Raw genomic sequence first — 27,426 nt, 5'->3', positions numbered from 1 at the left:
TCATGAAGCTGTGCTGTTCTGAGTTGGTTTCTGAATTCTGAGTTCTAACTTGATTGCACTATGGTCTGAGAGACTGTTTGTTGTGATTTCAGTTGTTTTGCATTTGCTGAGGAGTGCTTTACTTCCAATTATGTGGTCAAGTTTCGGGTAGGTGTGATGTGGTGCTGAGAAGAATGTATATTCTGTGGATTTGAGGTGGAGAGTTCTGTAAATGTCTATCATGTTTGCTTGTTCCAGGTCTGAGTTCAAGCCCTGGATATCCTTGTTGATTTTCTGTCTGGTTGATCTGTCTAATATTGACAGTGGAGTGTTAAAGTCTCCCACTATTATTGTATGGGAGTCTAAGTCTCTTTGTAAGTCATTAAAAACTTGCCTTATGTATCTGGGTGCTCCTGTATTGGGTCCGTATATGTTTAGGATTGTTGTATCGATCCTTTTACCATTATGTAACTTCCTTCTTTGTCTCTTTTGATCTTTGTTGTTTTAAAGTCTATTTTATTAGAGATGAGAATTGCAACTCCTGCTTTGTTTTGCTCTCCATTTGCTTGGTAAATCTTCCTCCATCTCTTTATTTTGAGCCTTTGTGTATACTAACATTTGAGTTGGGTTTCCTGGATATAGCAAACCGATGAGTTTTGGATTTTTATCCAATTTGCCAGTCTGTGTCTTTTGATTGGTGCATTTAGCCCATTTACATTTAGGGTTAATATTGTTATGTGTGAATTTGATACTGTCATTTTGATGCTAGCTGTCTGTTGTGCCCATTAGTTGATGCAGATTCTTCATTTTGTTGATGCTCTTTAGCATTTGGTATGTTTTTGGAATGGCTGGTACTGGTTGTTCCTTTCTATGTGTAGTGCCTCTTTTAGGAACTCTTGTAAAGCAGGCCTGGTGGTGACAAAATCTCTGAGTACTTGCTTTTTTGCAAAGGATTTTATTTTTCCTTCACTTCTGAAGCTCAGTTTGGCTGGATATGAAATTCTTGGTTGAAAGTTCTTTTCTTTAAGGATGTTGAATATTGACCCCCACTCTCTTCTGGCTTGTAGGGTTTCTGCCAAGAGATCTGCTGTGAGTCTGATGGGCTTCCCTTCGTGTGTGACCTGATCTTTCTCTCTGGCAGCCCTTAGCATTTTCTTCTGAATTTCAACCCTGGTGAATCTGACAATTATGTGCCTTGGGGTTGCTCTTCTTGCGGAATACCTTTGTGGTGTTCTGTGTATTTCCTTGACTTGAATATTGGTCTGCCTTTCTAGGTTGGAGAAATTTTCCTGGATAATATCCTGAAGAGTATTTTCCAGCTTGGATTCATTCTCTTCGTCACATTCAGGTACACCTATCAAACGTAGATTAGGTCTCTTCACATAGTCCCACATTTCTTGGAGACTTTGTTCATTCCTTTTTGCACTTTTTTCTCTAGTCTTGGTTTCTCATTTTATTTCATTGAGTTGATCTTTGACTTCTGATATCCTTTCTTCTGCTTGGCTAATTCGGCTGTTGAAACTTGTGTATGCTTTGCAAAGTTCTCATGTTGTGTTTTCCAGCTCCTTCAATTCACTCATATTTCTCTCAAGTTGTCCATTCTTGTTATCCTCTCCTAAATTCTTTTTTCAAATATTTTTCAAGGTTCTTAGTTTCCGTGCATTGATTTAGAACATGTTCTTTTAGCTCACAGAAGTTTCTCATTACCCACCTTCTGAAGTCTAATTCCGTCATTTCATCACACTCATTCTCCATCCAGCTTTGTTCCCTTGCTGGTGAGGAGTTTTGGTCCTTTGTAGGAGGCAAGGTGTTCTGGTTTTGGGTGTTTTCCTCCTTTTTGTGCTGGTTTCTTCCCATCTTTGTGGATTTATCCACCTGTTATCTGAGTGGTTGCTGATTTTCAATTGGATCTCTGAGTGGACATCCAGAATGTTGATGATGAAGTATTTCTGTTTCTTAGTTTTCCTTCTAACAGTCTGGCCCCACTTCTGTAGGACTGCTGAGGTCCTGCTTGCCTGGGGAACTCCTGCAGCAGCTGTGGAACTGTGAGGGTTGCTACCAGATTCTTCTTCTGCTATCTTTGTCCCTGAATAATGCCTGCCAAATGTCAGTCTGATCATTCCTTTGTGAGGTGACTCTTTGGATACATGGGGGTCAGGGAGCTGCTTGAGGAGACAGTCCGTACTTTATAGGAGCTCTAGTGCTGAGCTGTGATCTCTGTTGTTCATTCAGGCTGCTAGGCAGGTAGGTTTAAGTTTGCTGCAGCAGAACTCATAAATCCCCCCTTTTTTTCCCTCAGTTGCTCTGTCCCAGGGATTTAGGGCTTTATTTATGAGTATCCTTTGCACTTTCCTGCCCAGCAAGGTGGCAATCTATTCACTGCCTGCCTGTAGTGTCTATGATGAGCTGCTGTGGCTCTGCCCTATTGCCACAGCTTCCGCCCTGTTGCTGTGGGCTCTGCCCTACTGCTGTGGGCTCCACCCTGCTGTCGTGGCTCCACCCTGCTGCCATGTGTGATTCCCTGTAGTCCTGTTTATATGGGTTTGGTTAGAACTGCAGTGGTGATGGTCACCTGCCTCTGTAGTGGTGGACTCTCTCTGTTATGGCGGGTTGCCTTGGCAATGGCAGGCTGTGTCAGCAATGGCAAAGTACCTCCATAGGGGTCATGTGCCTCAGTAGTGGTGGATGCCCCTTCCCCACCGAGCTGCACTGTTCTGGGTTCAGCTGTGCTTGCTGTGAAACTCTCAACCCTGAGCATTTCCAATTGCTGTTTTGTTTGTTTTTGTAGGGATGGGACCCGCCGAGCCTGTTCACCTGGTTCCCTGCCTCAGAACCCCCCTTATTTTTAAGTTGAACAGTTGACTCTCTCTGAGGTGTTCCAGTCACCTGCTGCAAGGGTGCCGGGATCTGTGTTATTTCCCATGCAGTGACCCACTGTGCCGGCTCAAACCACGTTGCTGCCCGGGAATCTCCTGGCCTGGCTGTCCGTTTAAGTTCCATTTAATCAGATGAATGTGCTAATCTGCCTTCTGAAATCTCCAATTTCTGGTTTAACAGGGCAACCAAACCAGTGTATTTTGTACGGACTGTCACTGTGCTGTGGCCTCGGCCCAAACAGCCACACTGGCAGCCATGGGGCTCTTACACCTGGGAATCTCCTGGTCTGTGGGCAATAAAGATCCATATGGAAATGCGGCACCCACTCACCCTCTGCAGATTCACTGGGAGCTGCAATCCTGAGTTGGTCCTAGAGCACCATCTTCCCAGTCTCCACTTTCACAAATTTCAACATGTTTTCAGAACTTTTTGAAGTTCCAGTATGGTGCTGTCATGGTTGGTGGGCTGTCTGTCCTTGATCCATTAGGCAATGCGAGTTTCTCACCCTTTCTCCCTGCTTTCTTGTGGGATATTGAGTATTCTTAAGCTACCATGTTATTTTTAGTTTTTGGTCTGATGTTTATAGAGCATAAAAACTTTCTGAAATGTAACCAAATATACTTCCATTAAATCCATTTCATTTTAGCTTTGACTAAATCTTGTCCATACCTTCCTACAGCACCCCTGCTCACCTATTTACCAGCAAATCAAGAGTTATTAATTTTGTAGTTTCAGAAAAGTTTTAATATTAAAAACTGCCAATTTTATTTACATTAAAAATTATTATTATTATTTTCTGAGACAGAGTCCAATTCTGCCTCTCAGGCTGGAGTGCAGTGGCTCAATCATAGCTCATGGTAGCCTTGAACTCATAGGCTCAAGCGATCCTCCTGCATTAGTTTCCTGAGTAACTGGGACTTCAAGCACTTACCACCATGCCCAGTTAATTAAAAAAAATTGTAGAGATGGAGACTCACTATGTTGCTCAGGCTGGTCTTGAATTTCTGGCCTCAAGCAATTCTTCATCCTTGGCCTCCTAAAATGCAAATTTCCCTAAATTAATGGCAGACACCAAGCTACAGATCCAGGAAATTCAGAAAACACTGAGCAGGATAAATGCCAAAACAGTTATGTGTAGGCATATCATATTCAAACTAGAAAACATTCAAGGGCAAATTAAAAATCTTGATAGAAGCCAGAAGAAAACAGCATCTTACTTAAAGAAGACCAAAGATAAAGATTACATTTAACATCTCCTCAGAAACCATGCAAGCAAGAAGACAGTGGAGTGAAATAAATTCAAGGGTTAAAAGAAAACAAAACACCTAGATTTTTGTAGCCCATAAAATTTTCCTTCAAAAGTGAAGAGAAAATAATAGACAAACAAAAACTGAGAAAATGTGTTACCAGTAGACTTGCCTTGCAAGAAATGTTAAAATACATTTTTTAGAAAGAAGGAAAATAACGTAGGTCAGATATTTAGTTCTATATAAAGAAAGAAAGAACATCAAAGGAGACAAAAGTGAAGGTAAGGTAAAAACTTCTATTTTTCTTATTTGTAATTGACCTTACAGATAACCGTTTATTCAAAATAATAATGACAACAATTAACTCAACTATGTATGCTTATATCCACCTATCTATCTAGATATGATTATGTATACTTAAATATGAGTGAAATGTAGGTCAATAATGATACAAGGATGGAAGAAAGGAATTGAGATTATTCTGTTACTATAAGATACTTGCTGTATAGTGGCATTTGAAAGTAGACTTGGATTAGTTGTAAATGTATAATGCAAACTCCAAGGCAATCACTAAAAAAAAGTAAAAAATGAAGTATAATTGGTATGCTAAGAAAGGAGAGAAAATGGAATCATATAAAAGGCTCAATTAAAACTGCAAAGAGGCAGAAAAAGAATGAAAGACAAAAAGAGAATAGAGAACAGAGGCAACAAACAGAAAATTGTAATGGACATGATAGATATTAACTCAACTATATAAACTATTACTTTAAATGTCAATTTTCTAACTATAACAATCAAAATTCACAAATTGTCAGAGTGAATAGAAAAATAGGCTCCAGTTCTATGTTGTCTACAAGGAACCCACATTGCATATAAAGACATATATATATATGCATATAAAGACATATATATAAATATATATATATTTACCATATATATATATAAGGTAAAGAAATTAAAAACCTATAACATGCTAACATTAATTAAAGGAATGCAGTAATACTTATATTAATTTCAAACAGAATAGACTTCAGAGCAAATAACTTTATTGGGTAAAAGTAGGTATTGCCTAATGATAAAGGGTCAATTCCCCATGAATATGTAGCAATTCTTAACTTGCGTATGCCTAAAAATGGAGCATCAAAACAAGTGAGGCAAAAACAGATAGAACTGCAGAAGAACTAAATAAATCTGCTGTGTAGATGGAGGCCTCAATGCCTCTCTATCAGAAATGAACAGATTCAACAAATAGAAAATCAGTAAGAATGTAGTTGGACTCAACAACACTATTAATCAACTGGATATAACTGACATCTATGGTCTACTTCATCTAACAATAGCAGAATGCATATTCTTCTCAAGCTCACATGGAATATTCACCAATGGAAGCCACATTTCTGGGCCATAAGCCCTACTTTAATAAATTTTAAAGAATAGAAATCATACAATGTTTGCTCTCAGACCACAGTAGAATCAAACTAGAAATCAATAACAAAAAGATAACTGGAAAAATCCCAAAATACTTACAGATTAAGCAAAACATCTCTAAGTAATATGTGGATCAAAGGAGAAATTTCATGACAAATTAAAAAAAGATTTTTAACTAAATAAAAATAAAAGCACAATATTTTGGGGATGCAGCAGTATAAGTAGTGCTTAGAGGAAATTTTTAAGCACTCAATGCATACATTGAAAAGTAAGAAACATTTAAAATTAAGAATCTTAGTTTATACTTTAGGAAACTAGAAACAGAAGAGCAAATTAAATCCAAAGTAAGTAGATGAGAAAAGATAATAAAAAATAAAGCAGAGATCAATGAAATTTGAAACAGAAAATCAATAGAGAAAATCAACAAAACCAAACACTTGTTCTCTTGAACTTGGAGAACAAAGGCAACAAATAGAAAATGGTAACAAACAGGGTAGATTAATTCAATTATATCAATTGTTGCTTTAAAATCTATTTTTCTAAATAAAACAATCAAAAGCCATAAATTGCCAGAGTAGATAAAAAAATAGCCTTCAGCTCTATGTTGTCTACAAGAAACCCACATTATATATAAAGAATATATTTATTAAAGGTAAAGAAATAGAAAACATATAACATGCTAACATGAATCAAAGGAAAGCAGTAATACCTATATTAATTTCAGACAGAATACACTTCAGAGCAAGTAACTTTATTGGATAGCATTCAATAAAACTAATATGCCTCCAGCCAGGATAAGAAAAAAGAGAGGGAGAGGACACAAATTGCTAATATCAGAAATAAAAGAGGGGACATCACCACAAATTTCATGGATATTAAAAGGACAACAATGGAACATTATGAACAATGATATGCCCACAAAAATAATAACCTAGATAAAATGGACCAGTTCCTTGAAAAGCACAATCCATTAAAACTCAAATAAGAAGACATAGACACTCTAAATAGACATACCTATTAAATAAATTGCACCAATAGTTAATAACCTTTCAAAATAGAAAGAACCAGGTCAAGATGGGTTCACTCATGAATTCTACCATTTAAGAAATATATTACACCAAATTTCTACAATATCTTCTAGAAGATAGAAGCAGAAAGAAAGACTTTCTAACTTATTCCAAGAGATCAGGATTATTGTAATACTAAAACAAGACAAAAACATTACAGAAAACAAACAGACACTATAGACCAATATCTCTCATGAATATAAGTGCAAAAGTCCTCAGCAAGATGTCAACATATTGAATCCAACAATCTAGAAAAACGTATACACCATGATCAAGTGTGATTTATCCCAGATATGCAAGGCTAGTTGAACATTTAAAAATCAATTAATGCAACTTATGATATCAGGCAAAAGAGGAAAAATCACACAATCATAGCAATCAATGCCAAAAAACATTTGACAAAATTTAATACCAATTCATGTTACTCTTAGTAGACTAGAAAAAGGGAGAAGCTTTCTAAACTTTATAATTAACATCTTAAAAAAAAACAACAATAACAAATAAACCCTACAGCTAACATAATACTTAATGGTGAGAAGCTCAAACTTTCCCCCCAAGATCAAGAACAAGGCAAAAATTATCTCACCACTGATTTGCAACATCCTACTGGATATTCTAGCTAATGCAATAAGGCAAGGAGAGAAGAAAATAAAGGATAAATTGATTGGGAAAGAAGAAATAAAACTGTCCTATTTGCAGATGACATAATTGCCTATCTAGAAAATCTAAAAGAATCAACAAAAAAATTATCCTTCAATTAAGTAACTATAGTAAGGTTGAAGGATAAAAGGTAAATACACAAAAGCCAATTAATTTCCTTTACACCAGCAATGAACAAGTGAATTTTGAAATTTAAAATGTTTTCCCTTACATTAACACCCTCAAAAATGAAATACATAGGTATAAATCTAACAATATATGTACAAAATCTGTATGAGTTAACCTCTGATGAAGGATATCAAGAAAGAACTAAATAATTGGATAGATATTCCATGGTTATGGACAGGAAGACTCAATAGTGTCAAGATTTCAATTCTTCCCAACTTGATCTAAAGATTCAACACACTCTCAATCAAAATCCCAGCAAGTTATTTTGTGGATATAGACAAACTAATTCTGAAGTTTATATGGAGATGCAACAAAATACCCGGAATAGCTAACAGAATACTGAAGTAGAAAAACAAAATCAGAGGATTGCCATTTTCTGACTTTAAGACTTACTCTAAAGCAGAGATGTTCAATCTTTTGGCTTCCTTGGACCACATTGGAAGAAGAATTGTCTTGGGCCACACATAAAATACACTAATACTAATGATAGCTGATAAGCTTTAAAACATTGAGAAAAGATCTTATAATGTTTTAAGAATGTTTTTGAATTTGTGTTCAGCTTCAATCAAAGCCATCCTAGGCTGCATGAGGCCTGTGGGCCATGGGTTGGCCAAGCTTGCTTTAAAGCTGTAGTAATTAAGACAGCATGGTATTAGCAAAATAATAGACAAAGAGATCAATGGAACAGAAAAAGAGAGGCCAGAAATAGCCCCACATGAATATAGTCAACTGATTTTTGACAAAAGGATGAAAGAAATGCAGTGGAGATGGCCAAATAGGAACAGCTCTGGAGTGCAGTTCCCAGAGAGAACAATGCAGAGGGTGAGTGATTGCCACATTTCCAAACAAGTGTTTACTGCTCACAGATCAGGAGATTCCCAGGCTGAAAAGCACCACAAGTTTCCAGCACAGCTGTTTCAGCCAGCACAACAGGTCTCCACATAAAAACTCACACAAATCTGGGCAGCCATTTCAACTGGCACCTGGAATGCCTGTGCGACAGCACTGCCCATTCAACTAAAAAAGGGGGGCTGAAACAGGGAGCCAGGAACCGGGATCATCCAGCTCTGTGGGGGAAAGGGCGTCCGCCATTACTGAGGCAGTCCACCACTATCGAGGCAATCCTCCATTAGAGGCAGTCTGTCATTACTGAGGCAGTCTGCCATTACTGAGGCAGATCGCCATTACTGAGGCAGTTCTAACTATACATCTGTAAACAAAACCTCAAGGAAGTTCAGATAGCAGCTGGGTAGAGCCCATAGCAGCTCAGCAATGCCTCTGCTGGCAGACTGTGACTAGGCTACCTCCTTGCTGGACAGGGCATCTCTGAAAAAAGGCAGTAGCACACCAGGAACTTATAAATAAAGCTCCACCTTCCCAGGACAGAGTACCTGGGAAAAGAGGTGGTTATAAGTTCCACTGCAACAGACTTAAACATACCTGCCCAGCAGCTTTGAATGGAACAATGGAGCTCCCAGCACAGCACTTGAGCTCCTATAAGGGACAGACTGTCTCCCCAAGCAGCTCCCTGACCCCCATACATCCAAAGAGACACCTCATAAAGGAGAGCTTAGGCTGGATCTGGCAGGTATCCTGGGACAAAGATAACAGAAGAGGAAACTGGCAGTAACCCTGACTCTTCTGCAGCCACCACAGGTGATCCTCAGGCAAATAGAGTCTGGAGGGGACCTACAGCAGTCCTACACCAGAGGGGCCTGACTGTTAGAAAAAACAGAAAAGAATAACTTCAACATCAACAAAAAGAGACCCCATCTGAAAATCATCCACTCAGAGACCCCATCTGAAAATCACCAACTTCAAAGACCACAGTTAGATAAATCCACAAAGATGGGAAGAAGCCAGTGCAAAAAGGATGAAGACACCCAAAACCAGAATCCCTCTCCTCCTCCATGGGATCACAACACCTGACCAGCAAGAAACAAAGATGGAGAATGAGTCTGATGAATTGACAGAAACAGCCTTTAGAAGGTGTGTAATAACAAACTTCTCTGAGCTAAAAGAACATGTTCTAACCCAGTACAAAGACACTAAGAACCTTGAAAAAAAATTTGACAAAATGCTAATGAGAACAAACAGCTTAGAGAAGAATATAAATGACTTGATGGAGCTGAAAAACACCATTCAAGAACTTCATGAAGCATACACAAGTTTCAATAGCTGAATCGACCAAGCAGAAGAAAGGATATCAGAGATTGAAGATCAATTCAATAAAATAAAATGAAAAGGCAAGATTAGAGAAAAAAAGAGTGAAAAGAAATGAACAAGGCCTCCAAGAAATATGGGATTATGTGAAAAGACCTAATCTACGTTTGATAGGTGTACTTGAATGTGACAGAGAGAATATATATATGTATATGTGTATATATATATATATACATGTATATATAAAGAAAGAAATGCAGTGAAACAAAGATAGTCTTTTTAACAAATGGTGCAGAAAAAACAGGACATCCACATACGAAATAGAAAATGAATTTACACAGATCTTGCACCCTACATGAAAATTAACTCATGACCTAAACATAAAATGCAAAACTATGAAACTCCTGGAATATAATAAAGAAAACCTAGGTGACCTTGAGTATAGTAAAAACTCTTTAGATACAACATGAAAGGCATGATACATGAAATAAATTATTAATAAGCTGTACTTTATTAAAATTTAAAACTGCTGCTTTGTATAAGACAGTATCAAGATACTGAGAAGACAAGCCACAGAGGAGAAAATATTTGCAAAACACATCTGATAAAGAACTATTATCCTAAATATACCAATAACTCTTAAAACTAAACAATAAGAAAATGAACAACCCAATTTAAAAAAATGGGCAGACGATCTGAACAGAAATCTTACTAAAGAAGATATATAGATGGTGAATAAGCATATGAAAAGATGTTTGACATCATCTATCCTTTGGGAATTGCATATTAAAGTAACAATGAGATACCACTATGCACCTATTAGAATCACCAAAATCCAAAACACTGACAATATCAAATGCAACAGGAACTGTCATTTATGGCTGGTGGGAATGTGAAATGGTACAACTCTAGAAGATGGTTTCCTGTAAACTAAACATATTCTTACTGTGTGATCCAGTAATCTTGCTTCTTGGTGTTTACCCAAGTGAATTGAAAAGTTACACAAAATTCTGCAAACAAATGTTTATAGCAGCTTTATTCACATTTGGCAAAATGTACAAACAATCAAGATGTCCTTCTGTAGGTGCATAAGTAAGTAAGCTATGGTACATGCAGAGAGAATATTATTAAATCCTAGAAAGAAATGAATAACCAAGCCATGAAAAGGCATGGAGAAACCATAATGCATATTACTAAGTGAAAGAAGCCGATGTGAAATGGCTTCATATTGTGTGCTTAGATCCATATGACATTTTGGAGATGACAAAACTATGAACCCAGTGAAAAGATCAGTGCTTGTCAAGGGTCGAGGGATGGGAGACATGAATAGGCAAAGCAGAGGATTTTTAGGGTAGTGAAACTATTCTGTACGATACTACAAAGGTGGGTATGTGTCAGTATATATTTGTTAAAATACATAAAACTTACAATGCCAAGAATGAACTCTAATGTTAACTGTAGACTCTGGGTGGTAATAACATGTGAATGTGAGTTCAGTGATAGTAACAAATATATCACTCTGGTGGGAAATTCATAGTGAGGGAGGTTGTGTGTTGGGGGTTGAGGGGCAGCAGTGGCAGTTGGTATAAGGAATCTCTCTGTACTTTCTGCTCAATTTTGCTCAGAATCTAAAAGTGCTTCAGTAAAAGAAAATTTATTAATTTCAAAAACCTTTTTTTTTTTTGGTAAGAAGTTGTTACTCTTTATGCAACCATACTACTGAAGAGAAGTAAGACTGTAACTCCAATAGCTTTTGAATCAGCAGTATGTGTGTATGCATTTAGATTAATATAACTGCATATGCACTTGAAGTGTTAATTCTGTTCCCTTGGATTCACACAGAACTCCATACTGTATCTATTTGCCATGGCAACACTATCTTGATAAAATGCAGGCTTCTTATCAAAATGAGTCATACTTCTGGTAGTGACAATATGACTGTCTTCCCAGAGCACGGCAGCAACTGATTCTTGTGTTAGGAAAAGAGGGAATGTTTCATGAGTGTGTGGGTTGTAAACAGAACAAAGGGGTTATCAGCAATTCAGACTAAAAATAAATTGCAGAGTTAACAACAGCATTCTCACTAAGGCCCTGCTCCAGAAAAGCTTCAGATAAAAATTTGTGTTTGAAATTTTCCTAAAGAAGAATTCAAGCATAACACAGACTTGCACCTTTTCTAATATCCTTCCCTAATTACTTAGTTTTTTTTCCCCCATACAGTCTGCTACTGGAAGATTTATTCTTCTCTCTCATTTAATAATAAGATTGTAAAAATTGCCTAAGGACATTGTTACAGAGCATTAAGTGTTTGAACCTAGGGGAATAAAATCCACTCTCCAGCCGGGAACTAATAATGACACTCTTAGCAGACATGCTGTCAACCCAGGAAGGCCACTGCTGTAAATGTGAAGCAAGGGTTTATTATTTAGCTTTCTTGCTTAGTGAAAATAGAACACAGCTAAAGGTAAAAGTTCTGTGTTAACAACTGATAATAACTTCATGACATAACACTGTGTTTCTGTGTGTAAATATAAATTGTGAAGTCTATAATTAGTATAAAGAGGTCGTCATTTCTAAATGGTATTGTTAATGCAACAACAAAAAGCACTACTACAGGCATGTCTCTGATATAGGACCATCAGGCCATTCTACATTGAGTACACTCACAATTTTTCTTATGATGCCATCGGCAGATGATTTTTGACAAGCCACATTGAAATTGCCCTTGAACAATTTTCACAGTAAGAAATCTGACATAGTTGACCCCATCTTGCTTCTGACCTCCAAGCTGTCCTTGGTCACTTCTGGGCATAGGCCAAGCTAACTTTGGAAATAATTGTTTATCATTTAACTTTGAAGTAAGAGTGATAATAGTCTCTCCCTCAAATGAATCCCCTCCCTGTTTGAGGCTGAAACTAGCTTTATAAGACTAATGACAAGTCACAAGATTGTAGTTTCTATAATTTCTTACTGCTTGGGAGTAATGTGTCCAGAGGTCACAAGATTTATAACCTTCCCAATGGCTCCTACAGATAACATCACTATTGAAGAATGTAAGATTGGGTTTTTTTGAGATGTGTTTCAGATTGAACCCATTTGGACCCATGACCCATGAGTCAGCTGGTCTTGTGGCCCCACCCAGAGGCTAACTCAGTTTTCCACACTCCTATGATTTCATCCCCTGCCAACTGACAGCACCCATTTCCTACCCCCTGCCCACCAAATTGTCTATAAAAACCCTGAGCTCCAAGTCTTCAGAGAGCCTGATTTGAGTGATAATTCCAGTTCTCCTTCATGGGCCAGCCTCACATCAATTACACTCTCTCTACAGCAATGCTGCTGTCTCAGTGGATTGATTTTGTCTGTGCAGTGGGCAGGAAGAACCCACTGGGCAATTTCATATTGCTGATTCTTGGCCTACTTCTTTGCTGCCTGGGCCATATGATCTTATCTCATAATAAATGTGCAAACAGGCAATGTTTGTCTATGTGGCATGTGAACTGCTATTTTATTTTAGACCAGTGGCTCTCCAACTTCTTTGTATCAGGATTCCTCTAAACTCTTAAATGTTATTGAGAACCTCAATGTATTTATGTGGGTTATATTTATTGGTATTTATAGTATTAGAAATTATAACTAATAAATTTCAAATATGTATTAAGTTACCTTAAAATAACAACAGTAAAACAATTACATCATAACATAAATTACACACTTGTGTGTGTGTAAAAACACCCTCTATTTTCCAAAACAAATCAATTTGGTGAGAAGGGTGGCGTTGTTTCACAGTTTTGCAAATCTCTTTAATGCCTGGCTTAATAAAAGACAATTTGAGTCCCATATCTACTTCTACATTCAATCTATAGTAATATGTTGTTTTGGTTGAAGTGTATGAAGAAAATATGGCCTCACAAAACTATGGAGTCAGAAAAATGAGGATAATAGCTTTTCAGATAATTGTGGACACTGCTCTTTGATATTATGGTAAAACTCAACAAGTAGGAGTTTTTAAACGTCACAATGTGGAATCTGAAACCACATTAATAAACTTCATGTACTGTGTTGCATATAAATTTTGTTGCTTTATTTCACACTTTGAGTGGACCTTAACTTGTATGTAATTTTTTACCATCATGGATTAGTCAATTGGGAAATACTGCTTCTCTGATTTGTGCAGATCTTCCAAATGTGAATACATTATGTTATGCAACATAAAAAATGTATTTGTTAATATCGTTACTAAACTCATCAGAAAAGTTACTTTTGTTTTGCTTTGTTTTGTTTTGTTTGAGACAAAATCTCTATCACTCTGTCACCCCGGCTGGAGTGCAGTGGCACAATCATGGCTCTCTGCAGCCTTGACCTCCCTAGGCTCAGGTGATCCTCCAACCTCAGCCTCCCGAGTAGCTGGAACTACACCCAACTAATTTTTCTATTTTTCTCTAGAGACGTGGTTTTGCAATGTTGCCCAGGCTGGTCTCAATCTCCTGGTCTCAGATGATCCTCCTGCCTCAGCCTCTCAAGGTGCTGGCATTACCAGCATAAGCAATGGTGCCCAGCCAGAAAAGTTTTTAGGTACTGGGGAGCTGTCAAGCTCATGGTAAAAGATACAACTTTCCAAAATTTTTATTTTTGCTTGAAGCTCAGATTTTATCACTGGCAAAAGTAGTGCCGATTGTTTTCCTTGAAGCGACAGGCTTATTTTACTTACTTTCAAGAAAACACCTGTCAAATACCCAAGTCTGAATAAGCATAGGTTGTCTGTCAGTTGTTCTTTTAAGTAAAAATGGTGTTCCATGTGAAATGCAGGTAATTTATCTTGCAGTTCAATCCTCAATTGCTTTTCCTCGGATGGCAGGTATAAGGGAGAAGGATTCTTTGTCTACTTCCCATTTTGTCATACAATTCAAAATATGTGGACTTAGGGGTCAAGATTTTATAAAATTAACAATTTTTACTGCTTTATCTAACATTTTTAAATAAAATGAAAATGGTTAAAAATTTAAATGTGTGGCATAGGAATATGATGCTTACTCACACAGCTTGGTGTCACTGCCTTGATTCAGACTAAAGTATCAGCAGTTTTCCCACCAAGGCTTCTGCACCATTAGTGCCAATGTCAAGACAGTGATAAAGAAAAATAACACCTAATAGTGTCATTATGAAATTGTTTTGACCTTGTAGACCCTGTGGAGAGGTCTCATAAGTTCCCAGGAATCTGTGGACCAAAATTTGAGAACTGCTGCTTTATTCATGTCACCACAGCTGCAATAAATGGATCAAAGCTTTTATTCGCTACTACCCAGATCCTAGCTCTGCCATTCAATAAACAGTTTTGGTTTATCTATTTCTGGGTAACAAAACACCTAAAAAAATTGTAGTTTATCATGGCACATGTTTACCTATGTAACAAACCTGCACACCCTGCACACGTACCTCTGAACATAAAAGTTGAAAGAAAAGAAAAAACAGTGGTTTATTTATTTACATTTTTAATATGACCCAAAGTTGGATGTCAGAATATTATTTTTTATTTTAAAAATTTGTATTATTATCCTTTTATTAAAAAACCAAGTAGATAAAAACATTAGTGGTTCAAACAACATTATTATTACCTCTCGTAATTCTGAGTTGCTTCAGTTCAGAAGAGAGGCTTTTATTGAGGTTTCTGATGCAGTTGTAATAAGCAGCTGTGGCCAATTCTAATTAGAGTCATTTAACGGCTTCTTCACTCTCATGTCTGCCCGAGAATCTCTTCTCTCAAGGTGGCCTTTTCACTTGGCTAGCTTGGGTTTTCTCACAACATGTGGTCTTTCAGGAGTTGTTTTTTTATACATACAGTCTGGCTTTCTTCAGAGAGAATGTTTCAAGAGATAGGAAAGGAGAGGAGCGACCGGTTCAGAAATTGACCCAACATCCCTTCTATTGTAATATACTGGTCAAAGCAGTTAGAGTTCATCCAGACTCAAACCCACTTCTTAACAGGAGGAGTTGAAAAAGTTTGTGACCATATTCAATCTGCCACAAATAGTGTGACCTTGAACAAGCTACTCCTTGGACTTCCCCAGATGTTCAAGAGTATTTTTCTTGTTTATAAAGTAGGGATAATAATAGATCCTACCTTATAGGGACTCCATGAATATGAAAAACCTAATTCTACAATTCTTAACATTATGCCTCCTAAAGAGTAGAATTGATCGTGTTAAATATATTCATTCATACTTCTATTATTTTACACAATTATTTAATAGGAGTCAAAAAAATTGGCCAATATTTCTTATGGTTTTAATTCAGCTTATCCTTTTAGAATTTCGCCGGTTTCAGATAATTAGAATTAAACGTTTTCTTCCTTTTCTTGGCTATCATATTCATACCAGTTTTCAATACCAATTATTCAACTGGAAATACAGAGAAGCGTGCTGTGATGCTGAAAAACAGGCTTATTTTCTGGCTTTACTTCACTGTCAGTGACCTAGTACTGATATTTAATAGCAGGTGGGTCTCAATCCAGATATTGCTCAAGGAGCTGGATGTGACACCTGGGTCAGGTCCCAAATTATAAACTCTGATATGTGCTGGTAGACTTGAAGTGATGACTAGTTCTTGTTTATGATGGCTTCTACCCTTCTGGGACAACCCTCCCAAGAACACCCTTGTCATTATTGTTAAATATCCTAATTACCACTTTATTTATTAGTGTGCCATTTGACAGCGTGATGCTAATATAGCCCAACTCAGCAGCACTTTCTGCTCTTTATTTTTACTGTGGAGCTCCAAAATCAAATGCGGAAGACAAAAGTCCTGCTCCATATGTGAATGACAGCAGAAATAACGAAATATCTTGCCCAAACTGATAAATGTAGGATAAAACCCATTTAAACTGCACTCTCCTAGATAAGTCAACTTTTATCACTTTAGTTGGTAAATATGAGTACTTCATTTCTAAGTACAGAAAATGTGTGCCTTTTCTTTCACAAAGAGTCCCTGACAAAATGTTCAAAATGAAATTTGCAATTCGGTTATAAGTAACAAGGACCTCTGTAGAATAAAAGCATATTGCTATCCTTAAAAAGTATGCTTCAGTATATATTTTTCATTTGCATGGTAGAGATGAGATCAGATTAGCAAGCAGCATCCCTCCAGGTTCGTTCAATACTTATTTCCAAGGTTAAACACTTTGACTTCTTGCCAACTGGCAAGGCAGTACCAGCCTCTACTGCAAAACTCCTTTTCAAGGAATAGAATTTTAATGCAAATATCATTTGTATATATTAATAGTAATAGTAGTTGTAATTTTGAAATTTGCCTTTATTTAGGTAATGAAAGATAACCACAGCTGTAAAAAAAAACCTGCCTGTTAATTAAGTCATCTTTTAAAAATATGTAACTATGTTTTTAGAATACACAGTCTTAAATCTTAACAGTCTCATGTGTTATCATAGTGCCTTCTACTATTTGAAAAGTAGATAATAGACCTTCTATTTGGATGCCAACATTACCATATTCACAATTAGCCAGAAACCATCTGTAGGTATGCATCCCACTTCTGTTGTCATCTCACACTCTTGGATGGTTAAGTCTCTTATCAAGCGATTACTCACACTCAGGAAGTTGTTAATTAGTTTAACAGGGGTGATGAACTTGAGCAAATGAAAGTGTTCTCTTAGAAGTTTGGGGCCGGGTGCAGTGGCTCATGCCTATAATCCCAGCACTTTGGGAGGCAGAGGCAGGTGGATCACCTGAGGTCAGGAGTTTGGGACCAGCCTAGCCAACATGTTGAAACACCCATCTCTACGAAAAATTGCCTGGGAGAGATGGCCGATGCCTGTAACTCCAGCTACTTGGGAGGCCAAGGTAGGAGAATTGCTTGAACCCGGGAGAAAGAGGTTGCAGTGAGCTAAGGTCGTGCCATTGCACTCCAACCTGGGCAACAAGAGTGAAACTCCATATCAATAAAAAACAAGAGGAAGAAGAAGGACAGGTTCTACTGCCGTTTAGGTTTTGAATGGAAGGTAAGGGTTAAAGAAAGACACACACACACACACACACACACAGCAAGTCAACAGCAAATGCAGGCTTTATGTCCACCATAAAACCTTCAGAAGTGGGGGACCAGCCGAATGTCAGAGCCCCCATTGCTTACCAGCTGGAGGTACTTACAGGTATAGGCAGGAGGAATCTGGGCAGTCTGGCTTGCTGCCCAGCAGGATACTGATAAGATATTTCCAAGATGAGGCTGTTCTGGCCCTTGTCCCAGCAGGATCTCATTTTGGTGTTCCTTGGACCTACGTCCAGCAAGATATATTAGGGATGTTTCTTTATTTGGGCCTTTGTCAGCCTTGTGGTCAGGTGGCTAGGGAGGATGCCTCTCATGGCCCAAACTCACATGAAATGTTTCACTTTGCAAACATTTGCAAGGTCTGCAAAATAGTAGGGAACCTACAAAGTGGTGCAGCTTGGACTAACACGTCTCTAGCAACTTGGGATGGACTTCCCTATCTTCTAAGAATATGGTTTTGTCTTCATAACAGACCTTAGATAACTTCATCTTCTGAGACTAGCTATTTGCAAACAACCTGGGAACAATTCTTGTTTTGTTGGCATAGGAACCTCGTGTATCACTGAATGTAGCAAGGTGAATCTGATTAAAGCAATTGACCTATAGTGTAATTTAAGTCTCAATTTAAAAAGATCATTTAATCTTATTTTTCCCTTCAAAAATTGTATAATTAATATTATATTAATATATATTCATTAGGATGTAGAGATAAAAAGCAGACATTCTTTTAGAAGGCATAAACTAGCACTTAAAAGCATAATTTGCATTACTTCGTACTTTTTCTTTTTTTCTTTCTTTTTTTTTTTGAGATGGAGTCTCGCTCCGTCGTCCAGGCTGGAGTGCAGTGGCATTATTTTGACTCACTGCAACCTCTGCCTCCCGCATTCAAGTGATTCTTCTGCCTCAGCCTCCTGAGTAGCTGGGACTACAGGCATATGCCACCATGCCCAGCTAATTTTTGTATTTTTAGTAGAAATGAGGTTTCACCATATTGGCCAGGCTGATCTAGAACTCCTGACCTCAGGTGATCTGCCCACCTTGGCCTCCCAAAGTGCTGAGATTACAGGCTTGAGCCACCATGCCCAGCCACTTTGTACTTTTTCAAATTCATTTTACAACATTATGGAAAAGGTGAAAGATACAGTATAGTCTGGTCATTAAAACTGTGGGCTCAGGAGTCAACTGGGTTAAAATAAAGTACCTGCTCTGCCTGCTGGTAGTTATGTGACCTGTTTATTTTCTAAACCTATGCTTCAGTCTCCATGGCTATGAAATAGGGATAAAAACAGTGCCTTCTTCATAGAGTTCTTGTGAGAATTAGCTGACATAATTCATACAAAACATCAAGTATATGGATTTTAAGCCTATAAATGTTTGTTATTTGTACTTACAAAAATTAAAACACTAAGATATTTTCACATTGAAAATGTATCAAATTCAGCATAATTGTCAGGGATTGTTTTTCTTTCTTATGTACTATAAAAATGATCAGAAAAATAATCAGAAAAGTTGTCAGAAAGGAGGCATCCTATTATATAATTTAACTAATACTGTAAACTACGTGTCTTGAATATATTTCTGCATCAGTAAGTGGTGCATAAGGGTTCACCAGAATTAGCATACATATTTAAATACATGTTCTGTATTAAAGAAAATTTTGAAAGTCAGAAATAGAATAAACATGAAAAAATAAAGAAATAACCATTGTGAACTTGCGATGCTAATAGCATCAATTTGTTTTACACCCCTACCCCAGCAGTTCCCAACCTTTTTGGCACCAGGGACTGGTTTCATGAAAGACAGTTTTTCCAAGACAATTTCAGAATGAAACTGTTCCACCTAGGATCCTCAGATCACCAGGCATTAGATTCTCATAAGGAGCACACAACCTTACATGTGCAGTTCGCAATAGGGTTACTGCCCTATAGGTAGGTATAGTGTTAATACTCCTATGAGAATCTAATGCTGCTGCTGCTGATGTGACAGGATGTGAAGCTCCGGGGGTAACGTTCGCTTGCCCGCCACTCACCTCCTGCTGTACGGCACAGTTCCTAACAGGTCACAGACTGGTACCAATCTGTGGCCTGGGGGTTGAGAGCCCCTGCTCCACACAAAAATACCCTCACATACATGTGTATTTTTGTTTATGTATATGAAAATAATGTGAAGGTACTTATCTTAAAGTAAGATTGTTGTATGTGCTGTCTTTTCTTACTGAACAATATATGTTGCCAGGAATTTATACTATGAATATCCTGTAAAATAACATGATATATATGTAAGATTAACATTGTGACATTGATTGTAGTAGGAGAAAGGTAGCTAATTATTCTAAGATTTTTAAATATCAAAAGCAGAGTTGAAAAAATAACCATTTAGCAAGCTGTCTTCAAATGTAAACTCACGCTGGCTTATTATTCCTGCCTTGGTTGGATTCAAGAGTATCTTTATCTTCATTTGTTCAGTCAGTTTAACAAATCACAAAATATAACCTACTCTTTGGCAGGGCTCTCTGCTTGGCCCTGCGGCCTTAGGTCTTCTGTTCCCTGGGCCGTCTGCACCTTCACAGCCTCATCACACAGCATTGACATTGCCTGTTTGCTTCTCTGTACTCTCCATGTGTAAACTCCATGAGAGCAGTCTCACTCTAAGAGAGAGTGTGTGTATTCTTGGTTGGTATTTTTTCAGCGTTTAGCACAATGCCAAGCACAGTAAGCGCTCAATAAATATATGAACTGTAAATCTATGGATTGACATGCCTGCATTTTGCTGTGACCCCTCTACTATATTCATATACTTTATTTTTTAGTGCATGTGTTTAATTATTTCTTCTGTGTGTGTGTCAGCAATGCATGACCCTAATTGGGTAAGACACTGTCTATTTCAACAATCTTTCCATGACCAGAATGGAATAGTTTGGTGTGATCAGGCCTTTAAACGATAAATTAATTGGCTGAAATTAAATTATTTTAAGCTCAAGGGCAGGGATGATAGAGTTTTCTTTTATATTGTCTTACTCTTTTTGAATTTTTACATAAAAAGATATTCAATAAATATTAATATAAAACGCGACTTCACAGAAAATATCGACAAAAGAGACCAGTAGAGTAGTCAATGTGTCTGACAGATTTTTTTTTTATTTGAGACAGTCTCACTTTATCACCCAAGCTGGAGTGCAGTGGTGCAATCAGGGCTTACTACAGTCTTGACTTCCTTGGGTTCAAGCAATCCTCCCACCTCAGCCTTTGAAGAGGCTGGAACTACAAGCACCTGGCATCATACCCAGCTAATTTTTGCATATCTTGTATAGAGGCAGTTTTGGCATGTTGCTCAGCTTGGTCTCAACTCCTGCGCTCAAGCAATATGCTTGCCTCAGCCTTCTAAAGCTGGGATTACAGGTGTGAGTCACCATGCCCAGCAGTGTCTGATAGTTTTAAAGAAGCATTACACTAAACTGGGTTTACATTTTAGCAGATTTTAACACCCACCAGACACGAATTTGACTGTTGACTCTGTAGTTTTAAGCCTCAGTTTATCCATTTTAAAATGGAGTTAATAAAACTTATTTCATTTAGGTCTTATAAGGGAAAGATAGGATAAAATTTTATAAACACTAGGCACACAATATAGTGGCCTGTAATAATTGTTTTATTATTTTCTTTTTGACTAATTTACAGTCATCATCAAGATAAAAATAGGAGATTCTTTACATTTGTACAATATTCCTGCATATTTATTGGCTTATTTTCTTACAGAAACAAGATCTTGTTAAATAGCATAAAAGCCTCTGGGCCTTTATAATTCTAGACAAATAGGAGTGCATGCAGTGAACAAACTAACTTCATATTGCAGCTTCCAGAGATGAAGAAATTTGAAAACTGGACCAGAGCATGAGGAGGCTATAACACTGCATATATACTGCTTCAACTGGCTGGTCACTATCACTAACAAGTTCAGTTTCACAATGAGTTGTAGAAAGTAGTGTTTAAGTTCAGGAGAGCCGGCCACCTTAAATTGAAATGCAGAGCGCACCATTTTATTTTATAGGAAATGTTTGCTTCTATCATGTGCTTTTCAAAGCACGATGTTTTAAGTTGAAAATGAAATCTTTTAAAATACATTTTTATTTTTATAAAAATCAGTATTGAAATTAAGTTATTCAGAGTGGAGTCTGGAGTTGAGAATGAATTACCCTGAATTCTGGTTCTTGAACTCTATCACCACATGTCTATGCAAATGAGGGAATTAAAGCTAAAGATAATTTTGTCCGTAGTATACACACAAAAATGTAGCCTCGTTCCAGTGTTCAGATTTCCATGGCATTCTCTGATTTAGAATTACTTAAAATAGTATCTGAGAGTAGTGAGTTCAATCATTTTATTCCCCATATTATAACTACAAATTAGGAAATCATATTTGAAGCTGTATTAATTTCTTGGAGTAAAATTTGAAAACGAGAGAGGGAAAAATTGCACCTATAAGTTTGCCTGTATGTATAATTGTGTGCAATTATTTCCTCCTCTCATTTTCAAATTTTACTCTAAGAAGTTTATATATATATATATATTTGAGATTTGGGGGAAACCAAATTTATTCCCTTTAGTCACAGACATAACTCTACCATTACAGCCCTTTGCTAGAGAAAATCTGGCCAGCAAAGGTTACTGCCACTCACAGAAATTCCAGACATCTCTTTGCAGGCCTCAGACCCAGAATTTGAGTCTGGAAGGTGAAAGCCAAGTATTCATGGTTCTTTTTACCAAAACCCCTATGAGAAACATCACTTTCCCTCCCGTGGGAAGACTAAAAAGATGAAGAGAGAAATACTCTTTCTATAGTTTTCTCTCTGGGAAAGTGGGTTGGAAATATCTTCTATGAAAGCATAAACAGTGTGTGTGTGTTTGTGTGTGTGATATTGCCTGTCACTATTGTGTAATAAATTTTGTGTTTAATAACTGTGTGTGTGTGTGTGTGTGTGTGTGTTAGGGGGTGTATATGTACACACACATTTTCTCTTTAATGTCTATATATACAGTGATTTGTATTATATGTATACACACCCATGTACATACTCTTTGTGAGAGGAGAAGGGGAGAGAGACAAGAGAAAGCAGAAAAAGGAAGAGAGAGAGAGAATAAAAAAGGTAAGACAGAGTACTCATAGAGCCCAATGGATGGAAAGCAGTGTAAAAGAACATCAGCTAATTTACTAATGATAAATTGTCATCATTCCTATTTATCTTTGATCTTTTATTTCTATGATTAACAATATTATGTTACCAAAGTCATGAATAATTTATTGTTTCATAGCATCAACTTTTAGAACATAAGGCAAACATGGGTATTCCCTAAGAGTACATATTGCCTTTTCACATAGCTTAAGATCCATTTTTATGTAACATTTATTCATTTGTGGTTTGCAATCCATGTTTTTTCAGAAAAAATTGGGATGGGATGACATTATGTTATAAATTGCTTTATTTATATGCTTAATTGTGGTCTCAGAAACTAGGGGACTAAATGTCTTCTGTTTTGTTATTTAAAGGTCAAAAATTTCATCCATATTTATCCATCGTCTATTTTTTAAAAAACATCGGTAGTTTTAGTGTTGTATATAGTTTATGTTTACTGAATGAAATTCAAATGGCATTTTGTATGATGGCATTTTTGTATAAAGGACTTAAAAAGATATCCTAGAGTGTGATTATGTTAATTTTCTTTTGGAATTTTTAAGGGTGGTGGCCTGCAGTAATTAAAGAATAAAAAGAGTTTAGATACAAATTTATTGTTTATTTGATTAATTATACAGACTTTTTGCATTTACATACTCTTTTCCTTGTCTTCATTCTCTGCTGATGGGATACGGGATGTCAACATAAATTGAAGATGTCACCACAGATTTTCTAGATAAAGTAGCTGTTCTTCGAATTTACTAAGACTACAGAATAAAGGAAGAAATACTATTTATGCTCATCTAGTCAAATAAAATATTATATATAGAATAGTGTTAAACATAACTGGCTCACATTTTCACTTTTAATTACTTTCAAAATTCTAGTTGAATTAATTTGTTCTATTTTATAATATAAATGGGGTATATTTATGAAGAAGGAGATGTTCTTTGTAAGCACCCACAGATTACCTGTTTCTATTTGTGCTTGTCTTAGTTATTCTTAATTTTAAAAATCTGATAGCTGGCACTTATCTTTCTGTACACGTTACTGATATTTAATGACTGAAAGATTCCAGTAACTACGGTACATAGGAATTCAAGAAATTCAACAAGCATTATTGTTATAATGTTGTTTGTTCTTATTACTAATATTTGTTATATCAAAATATTTAATTATATCGGAGTAGTAGCTTTGCTTTTATTGGCTCTTGAAAAAAAAAATGGCTTTTCTACAAACAGCTCTTTGATCTGCTTAAATGTTAGCTAAGTACATCGGAGACTGGAGAGTTGCCTTATTATCCCCAATATCATTGTGTTGGGGTTTGGGTGTGGCGGCTAGCGTGCATCGGGCTGTTTGTATTCTCATCTTTTCTCTCTTTCAGTGCATTAGGTCATTGCTTGGTGTCCACTGCCTGCAGCAGAAGGGCTCATCATTGTGTTCCCCGTGCTCACTCCCAACCAGTCCTGCTGTTTCGGCTCCAAGCAGAGAGGAGGAGGCCCTGCCTGTCTCCATGACAACCATGTGTCGTCCAGGAAGCTGCTCAGAGCTAAAGACCTTCTGAGGCGGGGGAGGGGCCGTTTCTGAGAAAAAACTCACCTCGTTTCTCCTCTTTGCAGCGCAATTTGCTAAATTGTGTCTCTTTTATTGTGTTTTTATGTAAGACTATTTACACAAAAGTCACACACCCCAAACCTTATTTCATGAACATAAAAGCCACATCACAAGAATTTTTCTAGCATCTCGCACATAATTTCACACACCCCTCTCCTTTTTGTGTTAACTTTAACTTTGTCTCTAGTTCTTCATTATTACCCTAGAATGCTTTAAATATTAATGAACATTCAAAAGCCAAACACTCCCTGGCAATATTGTTAGCATACATTATGAATACTTGAAAGGAAACACTTTTTGCTTTGCTTTGTGCTTAAATTTACTAGTATAATTTAAAACTGTAGCATTAAAAATGTCTTACCATTAGACGACATTAGATGTATGTTATATGTATTATAAAAAACTAAATATATCAAATTAATTCACTAGAGGGTGAGCAATTGATTTATAATTGTCACAAATCCTTAACAATATTTTACACATACACATATTTTTGAAAAATAAGCTTTGCTTCTATAGCCACCCAGTGGGTTCTTTTTGCTTGCTGCAGAGATAGACCTGAGTTTTCCAGACAGGGGAATGGCAACAGAGAAAGTATTGAATACAAGTCAAGCTGGCTAAATGGGAGGCGGGAGTTTATTAAGACTCAAATCAGTTTCCCCCCAAATTCTGAGGCTAGGGTTTTTTAAAGATAGTTTGGCAGGCAGAGGCCAGGGAATGGGAGGGCTGATTGAGTGGGTCCAGGTTGAAATCATACAGCATTTAAGCTGTCCTCTTGTGCTAAGTGGGTTTCCGGGCTGGGCCACAAGAACAGATGAGCCAGTTTACCCCTCTGGGTGGCACCAGCTGATCCACTGGAATGCAGGGTCTGAAAAATACCTCAGACCTCCTAGGTTTTACAATAGTGATGTTACCCCTAGGAGAAATTGAGGATGTTAGGAAGCTGGTGGCCTCTGGTTGCATGACTCCTGAGCCATAATTTATAATCTTGTGGCTAATTTCTTAGTTTACAAAGGCAGTCTGGTCCCCAGGCAAGAAGAGGGCTTGTTTCTGGTAGCGGCTATCATCATCTTTGTTTCAAAGTTAAACTATAAACTAAATTCCTCTCAAAGTTAGTTCAGTCTGTGTCCAGGAATGAACAAAAGTAGCTTGGAGGTTAGAAGCAAACTGGAAGCTGGGTGCGGTGGCTCATGCTTGTAATCCCAGCACTTTGTGGGGTCAAGGCAGGTGGATTATGAGGTCAGGAGTTCGAGGCCAGCCTGGACAATATGGTGAAACCTCGTCTCTACTTAAAATACAGATATTAGCCTGGCGTGGTAGTGTGTGCCTGTAGTCCCAGGTACTCAGGAAGCTGAGGCAGGAAAATCGCTTGAACGCCAGAGGTGGAGGTTGCAGTGAGCCAAGATTGTGCTCTTAAGCCTGGGTGACAGAGCCAGACTCCACCTCAAAAAAAAAAAAGAAGAAGAAGCAAAATGTAGTCAGTTAGGTCAGATTTTTTTCATTGTCATAATTTTTGCAAAGGTGGTTTCACTCCCAGAAAATAAGTATTTTTTATTTTGACCCATGGCTGTACCAGGTAACGGTAGTGAGTTGGAACAGTTACTTTCGCTCTGTTTTCTATAATTAATCTCATGGCAGCTTCTTCTAGTCTTGTGGCTTCAGAGAGCACCTTGAATTAAATGAATTACAATTTATTTCAAAGGTGACTTGTGAGGTTTCTTAGGCTAAGTGTAATGGCTTTGCGTAGAGTGAACTTAGATAAGGTGGAACTACATTTCCCAGAATTCCCTTTCTGGTCTGGATTTGCCTTGGCCTTGTCCGGAAGAAGTCCCCCATATTGTTTTTTACCTTGTGAGGGTGAGTTATGGCCGCAGGCAACATGCTAAATTGCCTCTGTTGCTGCTCATCTAGTGACATAGACCACAGTGCAGCCCTTTGACTTCTTAGCTCCCATCATATCTCTTCCTTCACCTTCTCTGAGTCCTGGCCCAGGCAACTTGTGCAGCTCCACACTGCAGGAGTTCAGTTTCTTTTGCTGGTCACCCACCCTCTGGATCTTCTCTTTTGGCATCTCTGAATCCTGGGCAAATGCATGTACAGGAGAAGCTTGACTACATTTATTTATGTATTTGTTTTTTAGAGATGGCACTAAGTCTGACTACCTTTAAAAGAGAAACAGACAAATCTACACTTGTATAGGAGATTTTAACACACTTTTCTCAGTATTAGAATAAGCAGGCAAAAACTCAGTAAATACAGAGATGATCTAACATTAAATATGTAGATCACTGTGTCTCACCATTGCTGAACAGACATTCTTTTCAAATACATACAGAACATTTGCTAAAAAAGACTATCTGCCATCTGTAAAGTAAGTCTCAACAAGATTTTAAGGAAATGAAATTAAACAGGCTATGTTCTTTGCTCCAATGGAATGCTGCAATGGAATTAACTAGAAGTTAATGACAAATTTACTAAAATATCCTTATGGATCTTGAGTCGAAAGTGGCAACTCAAGAGTGACAAGGTTCATAGATTTTGAAAGGAGAGCTTTATTTCTCATAGAGGGGGTTGGAGCTTGTAGGGTGGCTATTCTGACAGACTAGAAAGGACAGCCTCTGGCCAGCACCAAAAACAGACACTTCTAGGAAGGGACAAAGGGAACAGGAATTTATGCTAAGTAGGGTTGCTGAATATACATATTTAATAAATTATAGAAAGAGTCATGAGAGGAGTACCTGGGATCCATGAAGGAGCGTGAAGCTCAACTGAACATGCCCATGGTTCTTCTATGATAGGAACATGTGCAATTGAGAAGAGAACTATGGGCATGTGCAATTGAGCTTCACACCCCTTTGTGAATCCCAGATATCAAAAGACAGCTATGTTAGTATGATCCAAAGCAGAGATTTTAGCCCCCTGACACCCAAGTTTAGGCAGAAGATGTGAAAACCCTTCTTGTACCTTCTCTGTAGACTGGCCAGACCCCTCCAT

The 27,426-nt window shown here is 37.4% G+C and overlaps 1 long non-coding RNA gene across 1 annotated transcript in view; it reads left to right on the top strand.

Moving 5' to 3' along the window:
- Window positions 1-24,883, top strand: part of LOC144576755 (uncharacterized) — a 52,300-nt gene extending 27,417 nt beyond the window's left edge. The window contains exon 3 of the long non-coding RNA XR_013519220.1: window positions 24,203-24,883. This is a non-coding gene — a long non-coding RNA (uncharacterized LOC144576755). The remainder of the gene's footprint in view (window positions 1-24,202) is intronic.
- The last annotated feature ends 2,543 nt before the right edge of the window (window positions 24,884-27,426 follow it).

The sequence above is a fragment of the Callithrix jacchus genome, chromosome 6 (genome assembly GCF_049354715.1).
Source record: "Callithrix jacchus isolate 240 chromosome 6, calJac240_pri, whole genome shotgun sequence".
NCBI classification, from domain to species: Eukaryota; Metazoa; Chordata; class Mammalia; order Primates; family Cebidae; genus Callithrix; species Callithrix jacchus.
Note: the sequence above shows the minus strand (reverse complement) of the source record. Positions and strands in the feature narration are given on the sequence as shown.